Source organism: Anopheles coluzzii, chromosome 2, assembly GCF_943734685.1.
Source record: "Anopheles coluzzii chromosome 2, AcolN3, whole genome shotgun sequence".
NCBI lineage: Eukaryota > Metazoa > Arthropoda > Insecta > Diptera > Culicidae > Anopheles > Anopheles coluzzii.
This window is the reverse complement of record NC_064670.1, coordinates 38,333,647-38,348,725: the sequence shown is the minus strand read 5'-3', so window position 1 is coordinate 38,348,725 and position 15,079 is coordinate 38,333,647. Positions and strand designations below refer to the sequence as shown.

Below are 15,079 nucleotides of genomic sequence, written 5' to 3'. Positions count from 1 at the left end.
TAGCAGGACCATTGTGTGACTCGTTCTTTTTACCACCTCCTTCTCCACGCAGCCTACCCGTTCTACCCTCGCGTGGACGAGCGTGACATTTCTTATCACGATCGAAACCATGCCACCCTCCCCGTTCCAAGACACGGTTCCCCAAATTGTGCCCATCCGAACGGGCGGTACAAGTCTGTGCGCGATCGAAAAACTACGGGCACGGTAGAATGGAAAACGGTTCATGTAATCGGTGATAAGCATGGTTGGAGCATGCAAGAGGCGTTTGCGGGGAGCGCTTTATGGTTTGGCCAGAGACGTTGGGGGAAAATTTCCATCCGATTGCGCAACCGTTTGGTGCCGTGCGCTCTCCGCGCCAAAGGAAAAGCAGCAAGCGCGAGGCCGCCCCGTTATCGGGCTCGGGTTGTTGGGAGGATGGATTTTTGCCGCTTTGTTCGCGCTCGCAAACTGGCATTCGACTGCTTTCCTAGCGCTCTCTTTTGTTCTATTCGGGCACGCTTCTCCGGTGCTGGCTTTCTCCGTGCGTCGTTAAAGTTCTACAGGGAATAAGCAAGCATCCTTCGGGAAGCATGTCCGAAGCTCTCGGAATGTGGATGTCGATTCTGGAGTGAACGTACGTGAGGCACGCCGAAGGAACGAACCCAACTGCCGATCGGATTCATCGGAACGAAGGAAACCCGATGCTTTGCGCCCCCCACGGTGTAAAGATTTGATGTGTGTGTGTGAGCGGTTATGTTTGTGTGTGTGTGTAAGAGAAAGCTCCTTGCGTGCGAAGAAAAGCGGTTCGCTTCTCACGTGAGTGAGTCACTCATGGAAAACCGGGGGTGAGCCGCCCTTACTCGCTCACCAACGGCACTCGCAGCAGGGTACGCTTTTCCTGAGCTGGAAACACCAGCTTTCGGTAGGAAAACCAGACACCCGGGGGTGCAGGGGGGCGAAGGGTCAGCGAACTGAGGGGACCATACGCGGGGCGCATGTGGTGGTGCATGGTGCGCAGGCGCACCCCATTACGTCATCGTTTCGTTTAACGACGCGCCCGCAAGAGTGCCCCAAAAGTCGTTTGTCGAGGTGTCGTTTTTGGCGTGTGCATGTTTTTCGGTTGTCAGTTTATTCGGCTGTTAGTTTTACCGTTCGGTGGACACAATTTTAGGTTCCCAATTGTTTTGGGGTGCTAATTGAACTGCACCAGCTCTATTTGCGTGTACGTGTGTGTGTGTGTGTGTGCATCTGTGCGTGGTTGTAAGTGTGCGGGAAAAGCGCGTGTATGCGGATCGATTTCACCACCATACGTGCCCTCGACCGGGAAAGGTAGCGCCCTAACCCCGGTGGCGGTGGTGGTGCGCCGACCATCCGTGGGAAAATCTTACCTAATGAGGGGAAAGCGAAGAGAGATGGGTGGAGTGTTCGAACAACCCTCTGTGTCTGTTCGGTGTGGGGCTTTAGGGAATATAAACTAGAAAGCCATACAAAAGGAGAACTATAAAAGGAAAAATAAACGACCGATCGATACAACAAGCGTGGCAAGCTGGAAGCCGAGGTGGACAGATTTGAGTGCGATTGAACAGTGTGCGCTATAGTTGGTCCAACACTAGTTACTATACCAACCATTGCTGTCACACACATCTCGGGTCTCGGGTGTGTGTGTCGTCTTCAGTAAGCGCCTAGCACTATCTTGCATTTCACTCGCGCTTGTTGTGTGCAGCGCGGTACGGCACGACAGTGGAGCATCCGCTCACGTTAGCGGAGACAAAAGAGCGACACTCACGTTGGGGAACTCACGCATTGAACGGGCCGCGGCTACGTTACGCTACGTTACGGGGGTTTTGTTGCCGTACTGCACGGGCTGCTTCAATCTGGTACCGTAAGCGAGCCGAAGCTTTCCGAAGCGAACGTGTGCGTGTTTTGCGACAAAGCTACGTCGTCGTCCACCAGCACGGAGAACGGACGCTGTTGTGCTAGCAGGCGGACGCGCGGCAAGAGGTGACCGGGGCTCAAGGGAAACCAATTTTTCGGGTTAGTGTAGTGACCAACGCATCCGGGCGCTCCTTCAACTTGCCCAATTGTCCCCTGAAGTCAGTGCCGACGGCGAGCAAAACAAACTGTGCCCCAGCATTCGTGTGTAGTTGTTGTACGTGACCAATAGTGAGGAGTTTGTGGTGTGTGTGTGTGTGTGGGGATGGGAGGGGGGGAAGAGTTGGAATGCGTTTTTGTTGTATGCGTGTGTGTGTGACTAGTAACAATAGGGTGTGACGAGAGTGGGGACGGTTCACACTGCACCATACGGAAGGGCAGCCGTGCATCTGCCTCGACCCGGCCGAGCTTGTGTAGACAATAACAAACGAATGTACAGCCACTTCATCACGTTCGGTAGCAACATTGTGCGGCTGAAAAACTCACATCACAAACCTGCCCTGTCTCGCCAGCGGTCGTGGTGGTGCAAAAATGCACCAGAAAATGCAAAAACTTGCCCGAAAACTGTGGAACCGTAAAGTTGTTTACGTTCTGCCGTACCGTACGCGCTGCGGGTGTCATGTTGATGCGTCAGATGAGAATGACAGTTCGCGCTTGTGGGAGAGAAGAGGGGGAGACCCACTGCTCCCCACCAACCAATGGTATGTGTTTGTCTGTGTGTGTTTGTGTGATATGCTTTTGTAATCTATTTTCATTCTCCTGGGGGGTAGGATAGAGGCTTTTGTTTTTTTCCCTGCACTTGTGTCGCACGGCCGAGTTTTGGGGTGTTTTCCGCTGAATTCCGTCGAGCGAGCGCGTGCTTCGGGACGCGTTTCCTCCGTTTTCCCAAAATATCGATCCACCGTTTGACAGTTCTCGGAAGCTCCATCTGCCAGGTCAAGCGCAAAGCGAACGGTCGTAGCATGCCGTGTACACCACGTTGAAGGTGTTTGTTTTTCACTGCGTACAAACGGCGGCGGTCCTGGTGTGTCCTGCAGTCCCCTCGGGCGAAGAGCAATTTGTGCTCGAGTATTGCATTTCACCGGCACAAAAAACAACCCCGTCTCGGGGTGCATTTTTGTGTGCATGTGTGTGTGTGTGTGTGTGTGTGTTTGAAAGTGTCCGTGTTTGTTCGTTACTTGCACTATCGTTCTGCTAGGTGAGTCTTAATTGAATTAAGTTTCAATTTGTGTTTCGTTATTCACCTCTGGTGGCATACAAACCCGTGACACATGGCGTCTACGCTCGCTTAAATTTGTGACACAACGCCTAACGCCGATGTGAATCATCCTCTTTTTTGCGGGTAGTTGTTGTTGTTTCCAGTTTCTGTCCCACTCGATCGATATCTCGATTTTGTTCGCGTGATGACGTTGTTTTAGTAGGGTTTGGTTTAGGTTTTCCTACCCGCCGTACGGTGTGTTTTCCCGTTTTCGGTTGCCCCGTATCGTGAGCAGGCGAGTCACGTGACTGGTGGTTTAAATAGCAGCAGTTTATATTTGCGATGTACAGAAGGGAGAGCAGATGATTGCAGACTGTGCCGCAGGGTTGCTCTGTGGGTAAACTGCGATACCGAAGGACCATGTACATCCTTTTTTGATGTGGAGGAATTGCAGTGATTTGATGTACAACTTCTGTGCATACGTAACTACAGTTGTGTAAACAACTGATGTCATTGGGGGTTTTCACACTTTCGGAATGAAGAGTCTGTGGCAGTTTTACTTTTTGTGTCATTTCTGTAAAGTGATACAGTCATGCAGGGATATAGCTTATTTATTGCACTGGTTCAAAATTGCATCTTGTTTTACTTTAATGCTTTTTTGTTAAGTTTGTTTTTACAAGAACTGTATATTAAACCATGTTCGAATGGCAAAAAAAATGGAATTTTGTAGTTCATATATCAAAAAGCGTCCGATGAAATGGTTCAAAAATGTATGTACTAGGATTATAACATATATTGAACATTTTTACATATTTATACATAAAATGTTTAATTTTTATTCAAATTAATAAAACATTTACAATTACATACTCAAAAAGTGATGATAATCGTGGCATTTAGTGAACATAACAATAGAAACACAACGTGTAAACAAAGCATGTAGTTTTTAGATAATTCAAAAGTAGATGAATTTGTTCTGCATGTTGTGATTAAAACCATTTAATTTACCGATTTTTGTGACTTGTTAAGTATAAAAATTATTGTGCCACATTACTCACACACTGATGAGTTTTTTCATTATTTTTGCTTGATAAACATATGACGTGACCTGATGAAGACATCAAATAAGTATAGGTAGCATTGTATTTTTTTTTTATTTATCAATTTGTTTGGCCCAATAAAAATTTTGGAAATTTTATTAAAAAAAACATATCCATACCAGAGTAAATTTGTGTTACTATGAACTGAATTGATCATGCAATATCATTCATGAAAAATTGTTCGATACAATGCGCCTAAATGTATGCAAACGGCGTAACATTGGTTCAAGTGTAGATCGTTGAAATATCCAAAACAGGGGTTCTCAAACTTTTCAGTTGGCGCATTGGCTCACGAATAAAGGGTCAATTTTTTGAGGACCAAATTGACGTTACTTTAGCTAATGGGTGATCGTTAAAATATGGTTTTGATAAGCAAATACAAACTTACCAAATGGTTATTTCTTACAGTTTTCCTATTTAATGAAACTTCAGCTTTGTCTTAGGCTCTCGAGAGCCGCCTTTGGTGCATTGGCCGAAAGTTTGGAGCCCACTGAGCAATGTCAAACGATTTTGATTCAAGTCATATTGTAACGTAGATCATTAACATTATAGACCTCCAAAATAACACTCAAATCAAGCCGAAAAACATAATCGTAAAATGCTAAGTGATGAATCATACCCATACACAATTTAGGCAAGTGCAGCGCATAAAACAGAAAATAAATACCATGTTATGATAAAACAAGTAACGTTCATGTGCTATGTTCATGTTCAATAATCTAAAGCTAATCGATTCTGCCATTGGTACATGCTTTATTTTTTTGCGCCCTGCATTCATCTACCTTTCTGATTTGCCGTTGCAATAGTTGAATACATTGCACAGTGCCCTGTTAAGCGGACAGCCAATTAACAGCATCCCGATGTGCCATTAGTTCAGCGTACCGTGTTTGACTCTAGCTGGAATGCATGTAGTACAAACAGTATCATTTTTTACCCGTTGATGTTATTCATTCCTGCTTCGTACAGCGCGAAAGAGTGCCTTTTTGTGTACACTGATAGAACAACGAAACACTCAAAGCAAGCAATAAAAATACAAATAACAAAACAGCCTTTTTGCTCATTGTTCTTTGCTTGTGTTTCCATCGCCCACACATCATCCCTTGGCAAATAGATTCCATTTCTGCGTGGATCGATTGCTAGTTTGCGGGTGACTAGTTGGCGCATATCTAGCCGCACGCACCACCAGCATCGGCCTTGGGGTGCCGTCTGCCTCCCGTTGGGGTTTCATTGTATGGGTCCCTGCTCAAAGACGATAATACAATAACAATGACAATAGCGAACCGCTTACAATCGCACCAAGTTGTCGTCGATGGAGCTCCCCGTTAGCCGCCATCCTGGCCTCATGGCTCATGCACGATCGAAGGGCCATTTTTGTCTACGTTTTTATTACTGTCCGCCGGAGGATGTTGTGAAGGATATTGCGAGCTAAAAAAACACAGAACTCGTTTATTGGATAAACAACCGATAATTGGACTCCCGGCGATTTGTATCACAAAGCTAGTGAGCGCTGAGGTTAGCAGGAAAGGTGGAATGGAAACAGGATTGAGGGCGGGAAAAGCTGGAAAACTAGCAATAATAAATGTATCGTGCTGTAGGAGTATGATGGGAAGTGGTCGGTCGAGGTTCGACACGTTAGGGAATGTACGCGTTGTGGGAAATAGTATCGTAATAAATTAATACGCAGAACTAATTTCGTTGTGTGCCTACAGTAAGGTGCTTCCTTTAGAGATTGTTGTATTTGTGATTAAAATTATTCTGGTCATTTATTAACAATGCGGGTGTTTGTAATTAAGACAAATATAGCTTGATGTGAGTTATCCTTTGCTAGTGATCAATGCTGTTTTCAAATATTTTCCATTCCTGATTATGTGCGGATTGTGTTGTACCTTGATCCTTGTTGTTAGGCTTTCCATTGTTTGATATAAATTGTTTATGATGTAACACAAAACTACTCAACATTGAAACTTCAAAAGTTCTCGAATCAAGTAATATGTTAAATTGAGTATATTTTATTTGTAAGTTTCGAAGAGCACCACTTCTAGTTGTTTATTAATGCTATGAAAAACAACTTTACGAAGGATCAACAAAAGTCTTTTCAACCGCTGAATGTCAAAGTCTGTCGGCTATACGCTTTGCCGATGTTATGAGAATCCTTCAAAAGCTGCTAGACAACACCGGACAACGCGGAACACAAACAGCGCCACTCCAGTCGGAGTTGTTGACCGTGTTTCCCTTGGGCCCCGACGAGAGGGTCTGGTAAAGGTAAAGGAACAATGTGATTCTTTTGTTTTTCATTATGTAACTTGCTCTTGTCATATCCAATGAACGTTGCCCCGCTTGTGCCGGTCGGCTGGTGGGCAAGCGTAGTGTCGAGCACTGAAAATTGTGAAAGGAAGTTCGACTCCGACCCTGTACCGTTGGCCGCCCGTTAGAATAATTTATAATGTGGCCCCAGTAGCATCCCTGTCGCTATAACGGACTCTCACTGTACGGTTTTGCCTACTGGTACTTGAACCAGGTAGGTTAATTATACGATAGTCTTTGTCATTGATTGCGCTTCGATCGATGGACCCATGATAAACAGGAAGGAAGGAGGTGTAGAATGGAGCTTTATATAAATTCCAATCATGGCTGCCAGACATAGAACGGATGCGTGTTTTAGACACAAATGTCATAGCATCTTTATAATCATTCTTTTTAATAATACCCTGTACTGTGGGGCATTAGTCTCGTTCGAATTTTTGTTGTAACCTTCGGCGATGACAAAAATAACACAACAATAATCACATGTCTCTCCAGATACGAGGTTGTCTTGATAACGGTCATCAAGTGGTTGAGTAATTTTTATAATTTGTCTTCATTTGACATTTTGTGTTTTTAGACCAAACAACAAAGTTGTAGACTTTGGGTTGCTTGCCAACTTGAAACGAATATGCATAATTGAGTTACGTTTTGCTTTATTTAATTTAAAACGAAAATGGAATAATGTCCCTGTGAATTGTGAAAATCATCGTTGGCCATGCCTTTCCCTCTCCGTTTCACCATTACGAAGGGAAGCAAACTTTCGGGTGATGCGCTTTGAGCGGGAAATCGATTGAAACCGTCGTGGCATTACGTTGAACACATCGGTACGACCAGCACGTTAGCGCGGCTGACTGTTTCCTTGTTTTACACTCCAAAAATAGCTCGACCGGTCCTGTTCGAGCTTGCCCGTACACACATTTCCATAGTCACGATGATGTTCCGTCACCGGGGACGAATGAATCGGGGTCGCATTCGTCCTGGCCGGGTTCGGACATGTCGATGCAAGCCGCCCCCGGTTCGGCGATAGCATTGGACGAGGGTGAACAGGGATCGTTTTTTGATGTAGTAAGCCATTCAGGGCAGACGGGGGCCCATCGACGGGTGGAAAGTCGATAAACGGGGTGTGTGAAACGTGAGGTAATATAAATAAAGAATTAATGGCTGGACTGAGCTGGATACGACGGCTCTAGCAAAGGGCGTCGGAAGGGTCGATAGGACGCTCCTCTCGGCTGTTTGTCCTTTACGTCCACGTGTGTATGTGTTCGCGTGCGTGCGTACGTTCAATCTACGGCCCGTCCAAGGCTAACATACATGGAGCCGACCCGGAGGCAATCTGCCTTTGTGTGTGTGAGTCCTTCGTCGGCTCTATCCATAAAAAACACGAACGGATGACATTTGTTGGCCTCGTTTTCTCGATTACAAATTTCACTACAGCACCGGAGCTGTCGTCGGCCAGGGGAAGCAGGGACTCATAAACAGATTCCCTTGCTGCAGGGGATCATAGCAGAAAGCCTGAGCACAAGAGGAGCTTTTCTCATTTGAACTCGTGCCTTGAACTGGGCCCCTCTGTGAGGTGAAGCTTACAAAACGGTTGCATAAATCGTAGGCGCTAGTGCTGGCGATGTGCGGTTCGGCATTCCTTCGGCACAGGAATTCAGGCGGTTGGCCGCAACAACGTTACGTACCGTTTGTATCATATTTCATCGGGTAAACATTAACCCGTGCTAGCGGTCGGGCCAGAATTTTGACCAAGGAGTGAGGTTTGGAAGGTTTTGGGATGCAAGCAGCGTTATCGTCGGTTGAGCATTTGATATGATAGAGTGCCGTGATTAGTGGTCGAAATGTTTCGTTCGAGGTTTGTTGACGTAAGGAATGGGAGAGGAAGGGGACGGGAGGGAGGGAGGTGGGTAGAATGAACGGTCGTTTTGAAAAACGTTCCATTCAGAACTTTCCTTCTCAGAACGCACAAAAAATGGACAACATCTTGATGCCCTTTTTTGTGGCCGGGTAGGATGGGCGACTAATCCCGGTTCAATATTTCGGTTCGTTCGTTTTAAACACAGCCCGGCATAAAGATTGATAAAAAACCCATCTGGGTTGGGGGTGGTACGATTGGCACAGCCAGCGAGCTCATTGTTGGCAGTTTGATGGAGTGGTGCAAAACAACGAAAAAGCGGCAAAAATTTCAATCTCATCCATCGTGATGTTCTGCGCGCGAGGACTTATAGATGGATTTGTGAATCGGTTGCCCTTGCTGAAGGAATTCATAACTCATAGCTCAAGTCTATGCTTTCCTCAACTCGGGGAGAGTGTGGAGAGAACGTTGGAACAACAAAAAAGCACACTTCACTCGCAGGAGCTTTTGAAGTGAATGGACGGCTACCGGGAATGGTGTCCATGGTGTCGTTGGCTTTCGAATGACTTTGCCCTGATTTTGCTGGATCTTGACGAATGGTTTGCCTAAGCGCTAGCACGATGGTACGAGGAATGGAGCTGAAGCTATAAGAAATTATCGACAGAATCATAGCTTAGCTCCGTCGTTCCGTTTATGGGGTCCTTTGAATGTGATCTTTTCTAGGTGCTACTCAGTGGCCTTTTTTGCACTCGGTGTTCTGTTCTTCAAACATGCTTGCATTGACACGTGACTCCGGGGGCCAGAACGGCAAAAGCAGAACTTTAGAATTGCAACTAGAGATCAACTGTACCCGTTGGCTGGCATGCTTCTAGAAACTCGTACACCAGCCGCGTATCTGGACGGGGATTGGTTGACGGATTTCAATATTTCGAACCAGCTCCAATGGAGTATGGCGCGTTTCGGGTGGGTCGGGCTGTCACAGTTTTGCATCACGTCCGTGACGGGACGGCTTTGACGGGTGTGTAAATACCGCCGCTTCCCAGCTGGTCCTCTTTGTCTTGCTCGGCAATCATCACAGCATCAACAGACACACAGTTGGAAAATCTATTTTCAGTGCAATTTTGCCATGCCATGTCACACGACTCGATCGGGGGCATAGAATGATGGCGACGGGTTTTGGGCGCTAAATCCGATCCCAATCACGATTCGATATTACGTGCACATTCGTAAAAGCATTTCGAATCGTTTCAGTACCATTCTGGGCTGTAAAATTCATCCCCTCACATTGATGGTGGCTGCCAAAATTGGAAAAGAAAAAAAAAACAAACGAATACCCAGAGAACCAGGAACAATAGGGCGCAGCACTGGGGACTGGATGGAACGTTATTTGAACGAAATCTTCATGTGGCGTGGAATTGAAACGAAAACGTTTTAACGCAGAGTGCAAAACCGTCACCGGCGGCAATCAACCTTTGCCATTCGGGGTGCCCTCGTCTATCCTTTCGTTGCTATCGCTGCCAGCCTTGGAGCTAGGGCACGGTAAAAGCACCCTCAGCTTTCGGAGATTAGCGTACGAGACATGGCACATAAAATATGGGTACAATGTTGCGCGCATTAATGCTTGATTTATACCTTGCCTGCAAGTGGAATCTTGCCTTGCGAGCGGAAACTAGAGCACGGTGCTTGAACGGTATTTTGCTGGCAACGCTGCATCACCCTCGCACGGTCTGAGATGCGCTGAAGTTTGCAATGCAAAAGCGTTCGTACTTTCGTCGAATCATCCGCGAGCATCACAACTTGAGACGGAATCGGGTGTGAAGTGTGATACTGCGATAACATCCTCCCCGGGTACGTTCGCGGGGATCGCGATAACAATCCAGCGCGGGGTGGGGAGCGATTTCATCACGTTTATTCTTCGTGAAGTGCGTTCGATCGATCGGGTGGATGCTTCTTGTGAAGTGTCCCGGTTGAGCATAGAACACATTTCCTTCCCGCTTCTTTGCACGCGCTTCTTCGTAGTTCAGTAGATGCTCTTGAATTTGACAATGACTTGAAGCTTGAAGGGCTCATGTGCTCTCTCGATCTTTGCTAACGGCTAACACACTCCGCTACGCAGACGGCAGGGAGAGCGGGCCAGTATTCGCGGTTTCGCTTGATGGCAGCTTTCGTCGATGCAGCTGTCGCGATGGAAGCGTAGTCGTATGTCATTGTCAATTCCAGACAGCAATGGATGTCGTGCGGTACGGCGTTGAAGGCGTGTGTACACAACGCGAGCGGGGTGAGTACATCGTCGATAGATCTTCGGGTCGCGATAGAACGCTTTTCTTTTTTCGTCGACGTCGAGAGCGTGTCAAAGTTTCTTTCGACTTTTGCCTGTAAGCTCGGCAGAGCATGCAGATGCACCTTTTCGGTGGCTTACGCCCACAAAACCAAACGTTGAGCAGTTCTGGCAAGAATTCAATACATCTATTATTGGCCCAGCGTCGTGCTTCCGCGTGTGGGAGCTTAAAATCGATTTATCATGTCGATGGGATGCCGCTCGCCTCGTGAGTGCTTTATCAGGTGCTTTACGTAATCATGTTTAGGTGCTGCTCCTCCTGCTGCCGCGCACACACATCGCGTCCGACTTTTGCTTTGCTGCTTGCTAGTAATTGATCAAAACCCATCAAATATTTCTCGTCACTCCTATTCACCATCTACCTCGTCTTTGGGCGTTCTAGATGCCGCTCCTGCAGGTTAATGGTTCTTGGGCAACCTTGGACACGTACAAGGGGTGACTATTGATTAGGAAAGTTGGTAAAGTACTGGCGTTGGGATTACATAATTCACCACAAACTTTGCCTTGCGCAAGGAGGTGGCGGCCAGCTTGGTAGCAAGGCAGCAGGGTTCTTGCGTTGTCCAGCCTGAACAGAGCGGACAGAGAAGAAGGAGCGGAATGAAATATTCAGCTCTAGTTTCAGCTATTGTGCAGTGTGTTCCACGGATAACGATGTGGGTGTGCGTGTGGTTGGCGATGTTGGGGGAAAATCGTTATCTATATTCCACGTCAAACTGCATAGAAGTTATTGACACGAGGATCGCATAAAGAAAAAGGGTAATACTGTTTCAGTTCAATTAGCTTTACTCATGGGAGGTGGAAGAACTTTTAGAATGTATACCAATATGTTGCAGGTGAAATGGTTATCGAATTCGTTCTATTGGTTTCTTAAATTGGGACTAATTTATATCATTGGTTGAACTGTAGGATGACATCAATTTAACATAGTTTTCAAACTCCTGCAGCATCCAATGAAATAACTTTGCAAAAACTATCTCCGCATACTTCACACCCTGCCATATTCCGTCACATGATTAGTCCTCATTCAAGGTTCGCGTCGACACAATAGCGTCCTCGTGGTGCTATGATATCCACATCCATCCACGGGCTTCCGGCGTGCGTCAGTTTGCATTTGGTGCGACAAACGAGTCCCATTTGTTCTTGGCAATAGCGTGTGTGTGTGTGTGTGTGAGCCCGCGCGTTAGCGATAGCGCCGGAATGTATGCAAACTCATCTCACCGCCAACGTCGCGGGCTTGCGGTGGTACCTACGCTGAAGGTGTTAGCGTTGGTGCCTGCCAGCAAATCCGTACGCCGTCGAGTATGTGCCACTCGGATGGACAGGTTGCGCGTTTGCGCTAAACAATAGCTCATATAATACTTCCAGCACCAGCACCGAAAGCAACGGATGGTGCTGTGTCGCGCGTGCAAACAAACACTTTTACGCGTCAGCACACACACATACGGATAGGGGGGCTGGAGTGATCGTAATGCATCAATCCCGCACCGTCGCTGTCCTCTGCTAATGCTGTGGACGCTATTGCACAGGATTGGCATTGATGCGGCATGCTTGGAAATAATGAGCTCGGGCACTGAGTGTCCTGCAGTGTGTGTCAGTGTCATTAGGTTTGATGCTTGCCAGCGGGATTCTAATGGCACGATTTTACACCACCACCATCATCATCACACGGATTTGAAGGGCATTCAACGCGCGGCGGACATGGCGGTGTTTGCCGACCGCCATATGACGGTTTAGGTTTAAGTAGAGTTTTTAATCCAGATTATAGAGAGTGAGAAAATCCTCACCGTTAAACCATATTTACCTTGGGTGGAGTTTAAAGATAGAAATGTATAAAATAATCTCCTGAAAGCTAGTTTTTGTTGTTGTAGCGGATCCCCTTTCCTTAGTGATGTTTGGGATGACAATACCAATAAATGCAATATTCGGTCGAAAGACACGCCGCGTTAGCTGGTATTTATTCTTAATGCCAAACTTAATTGATGGAGTGGAAAAGGTAAACTCGTCTTAAATGTTTGCAACAGTGGAGAGCAGTTTTCGCACAACATCGACCACCATCATTCCGCGGAAAACACTACGAAGCCATTCGTTTGAATCGTGCAAACTGTGTATCGTTTCAATTAACGGCCGACGATAGGTTTCGGCGAAAGTTAATCTTTCAGCTAAACCCCGCAGGCCGCTCCATGGGAAGGGGTGGCTTGACCACCTTGCGTAATGCGACACCATTTCAACGAATTTACCTCAACGTTCTTTTACACAGGAAGGATAATTATGATTGCTCCTTGAGTTGTGGGACGGAACTTTGGCGTATCGCTCTTCCGTTTTCTGGCAAAGGTGCAAATAACACTCTACGCTTATAAGGAAGAGTTTTGTGAAAGGTTAAAAAAGCTCTATCCCCCATTTTCAACGGATGCTCCTTTTTCGTCCTCTAATCAAGCGGGACCTTTTTCTCCGAAACGAAATAGATGGCCATAATGAGCAGAAGCACGGCAAAAATCAGTGGTCGTTTGCTGCTGCTTGAAGCATTAATTCACGCGCCAAAAAGGCACATTGGAGTCGGCATGGGGAGGGTGTTGCCTGCAGGTCTTGCTTTACTTTGTTTACTGGCCCGAGCACAAGTGGCAGTGGGCTCGAGTTGAAGATATGATTAGACTGCAAAAGGGAGTGCAAAGTGAGCCATTATCGTTAGTTGCAATCGTTTATTGATTTTCGGTTAAGGTATTTATTGCTTCCGGGCACGGCATAAAGGCATTAGACGGGAAGGGAATCATTAAGATAAGTCCCCCAACCCGGGGCTCCACAGCCAAGGAAAAATACTGAAACGAAGGGTACGAAGGATGTGTTTACAAACTACTTTGGAGCATCGCTAATTGTGAGTAACAATATCGCGTTGTTGCTGGTGCTGTTGTTTTGATTGCACGAAGAAGCTATCCGTGGCACAATTTATTGGCTTTGTTTGTCTTGTCCTGCCGTCACGGAATGAAGGGATGAGGGTACGAGTTTGATAATCTTACGCTTAATTAAAGATTAAGCTAAAGGCTTCATTCCAGCCTGCCTGTGTTGAGCAATGGGCGATCAATTTAAGCAGGGGAATTGAATTTGGTAACGTAAAGGTGATGATGCTGAGCCAAAAAATGAAACTGTGCAAAATCCAATCAACGTGCCAAAAGTTGCCTCCATTCCTTACGGTAAACATCAAGAGCCTTGATGCGGCAGTTCAAGAGAGAGAGAGAGAGAGAGAGAGCAAGAGAGATAGCGTAAAAAGAAAGAATCCGTACAGTGGGAAAACGCAAACAAAATTGCTTCTCCGTGAATGCTTAGTCATCGCTACCGTTTGCCGACCATTTCGTTTCCCCACGCCGGGCTGCACTACGCCCTTCTCACGCTCTCCTTTGGAGCGTAATAGTACCACCGGAGATGAAGCTGTCCGGCTAAGGTCATATCAGACAAGACACAGAGCGCTAGCTGATTGAGCGCAAATTCTTCTGGTTTCTTAACGGGGGGAGGGGCTTAGTTTTTACCCCTGCATTCTGAGCGGGCCAGCAACCATCGTCATGCTGCGCTTGAGTGCTGTATAAGTATAATATCATTAGTGCACGTTGGCTCGCCTCCCACAAAGTCACAAATCCGCAACACGAACGATTCAACGTATCGTTCGTTTTTTCCCTTGCGTTGAGTAATCAATCCCCGCACACACAGTGGCGGCGGTATGGTTAGTTTACCGAGCAAAATCTGCAACCGGAAGAAGATTTTGACTAATGGAACGCTGGGCAGGGCAGCGAAAGGATGACGATGGGGAAGAAAGTCCACTGCTACTATTATTGTGCAAGTACGTAAATGAGCACCCGAATCGTAGAAAAGAAACCCATCGCTTCCGAATGGCTGTGCACCAGCCATCATGGCGAACGGTATTAACGGAGCGAATGCTACTAATCTTCATCGCTGCTGGTGCTGGTGTGCATTATCGAGGACGGAGAGTGGAGGAAGAATCTGCTGCATCATTCACCGTAATCTTATTAGTCTCAAATGGTCCGTTCCGTAGCATCCATCCCGTGCTGATATGCGGGTAGCACCAGTAGTCGTGCGGAAGGGACAATGTGCTCCAGTTAGTAAATTGATACGGATGGTGATGCGTTGTGGGAAAAGTGGGAATTTCATCATTAAGTTTTCGGGGGAAAAGGACGAAAAAATGAACATTGTTCTAATTACCATTTCTTTTCGAGCACTGGTTGATGAGGTTCAACCTCGCGTAGCATTCGTTCGATGTGGCTGTGTGTGGGGAGTTTTCTGTTGATAGAACGAACAGTCACCAAAGTACATTATTTATGACTGCCTCATAGATTCTGAATGATGTAGGGGGGACAGCGTTATAGTGG

The 15,079-nt window shown here is 46.6% G+C and overlaps 1 protein-coding gene across 12 annotated transcripts in view; it reads left to right on the top strand.

Annotated features, from left to right (window-relative positions):
* The first annotated feature begins 1,045 nt into the window (after nt 1–1,045).
* Nucleotides 1,046–15,079, top strand: part of LOC120951782 (complexin) — a 167,251-nt gene continuing 153,217 nt past the window's right edge. For 5 of the 12 annotated variants that reach the window (XM_040370700.2, XM_040370702.2, XM_040370699.2 and 2 more), the window contains exon 1: nt 1,863–1,980. The gene's annotated coding sequence lies outside the window, so the exon portion shown is untranslated. The other 7 variants (XM_040370696.2, XM_040370689.2, XM_040370697.2 and 4 more) reach the window with 7 other exon arrangements.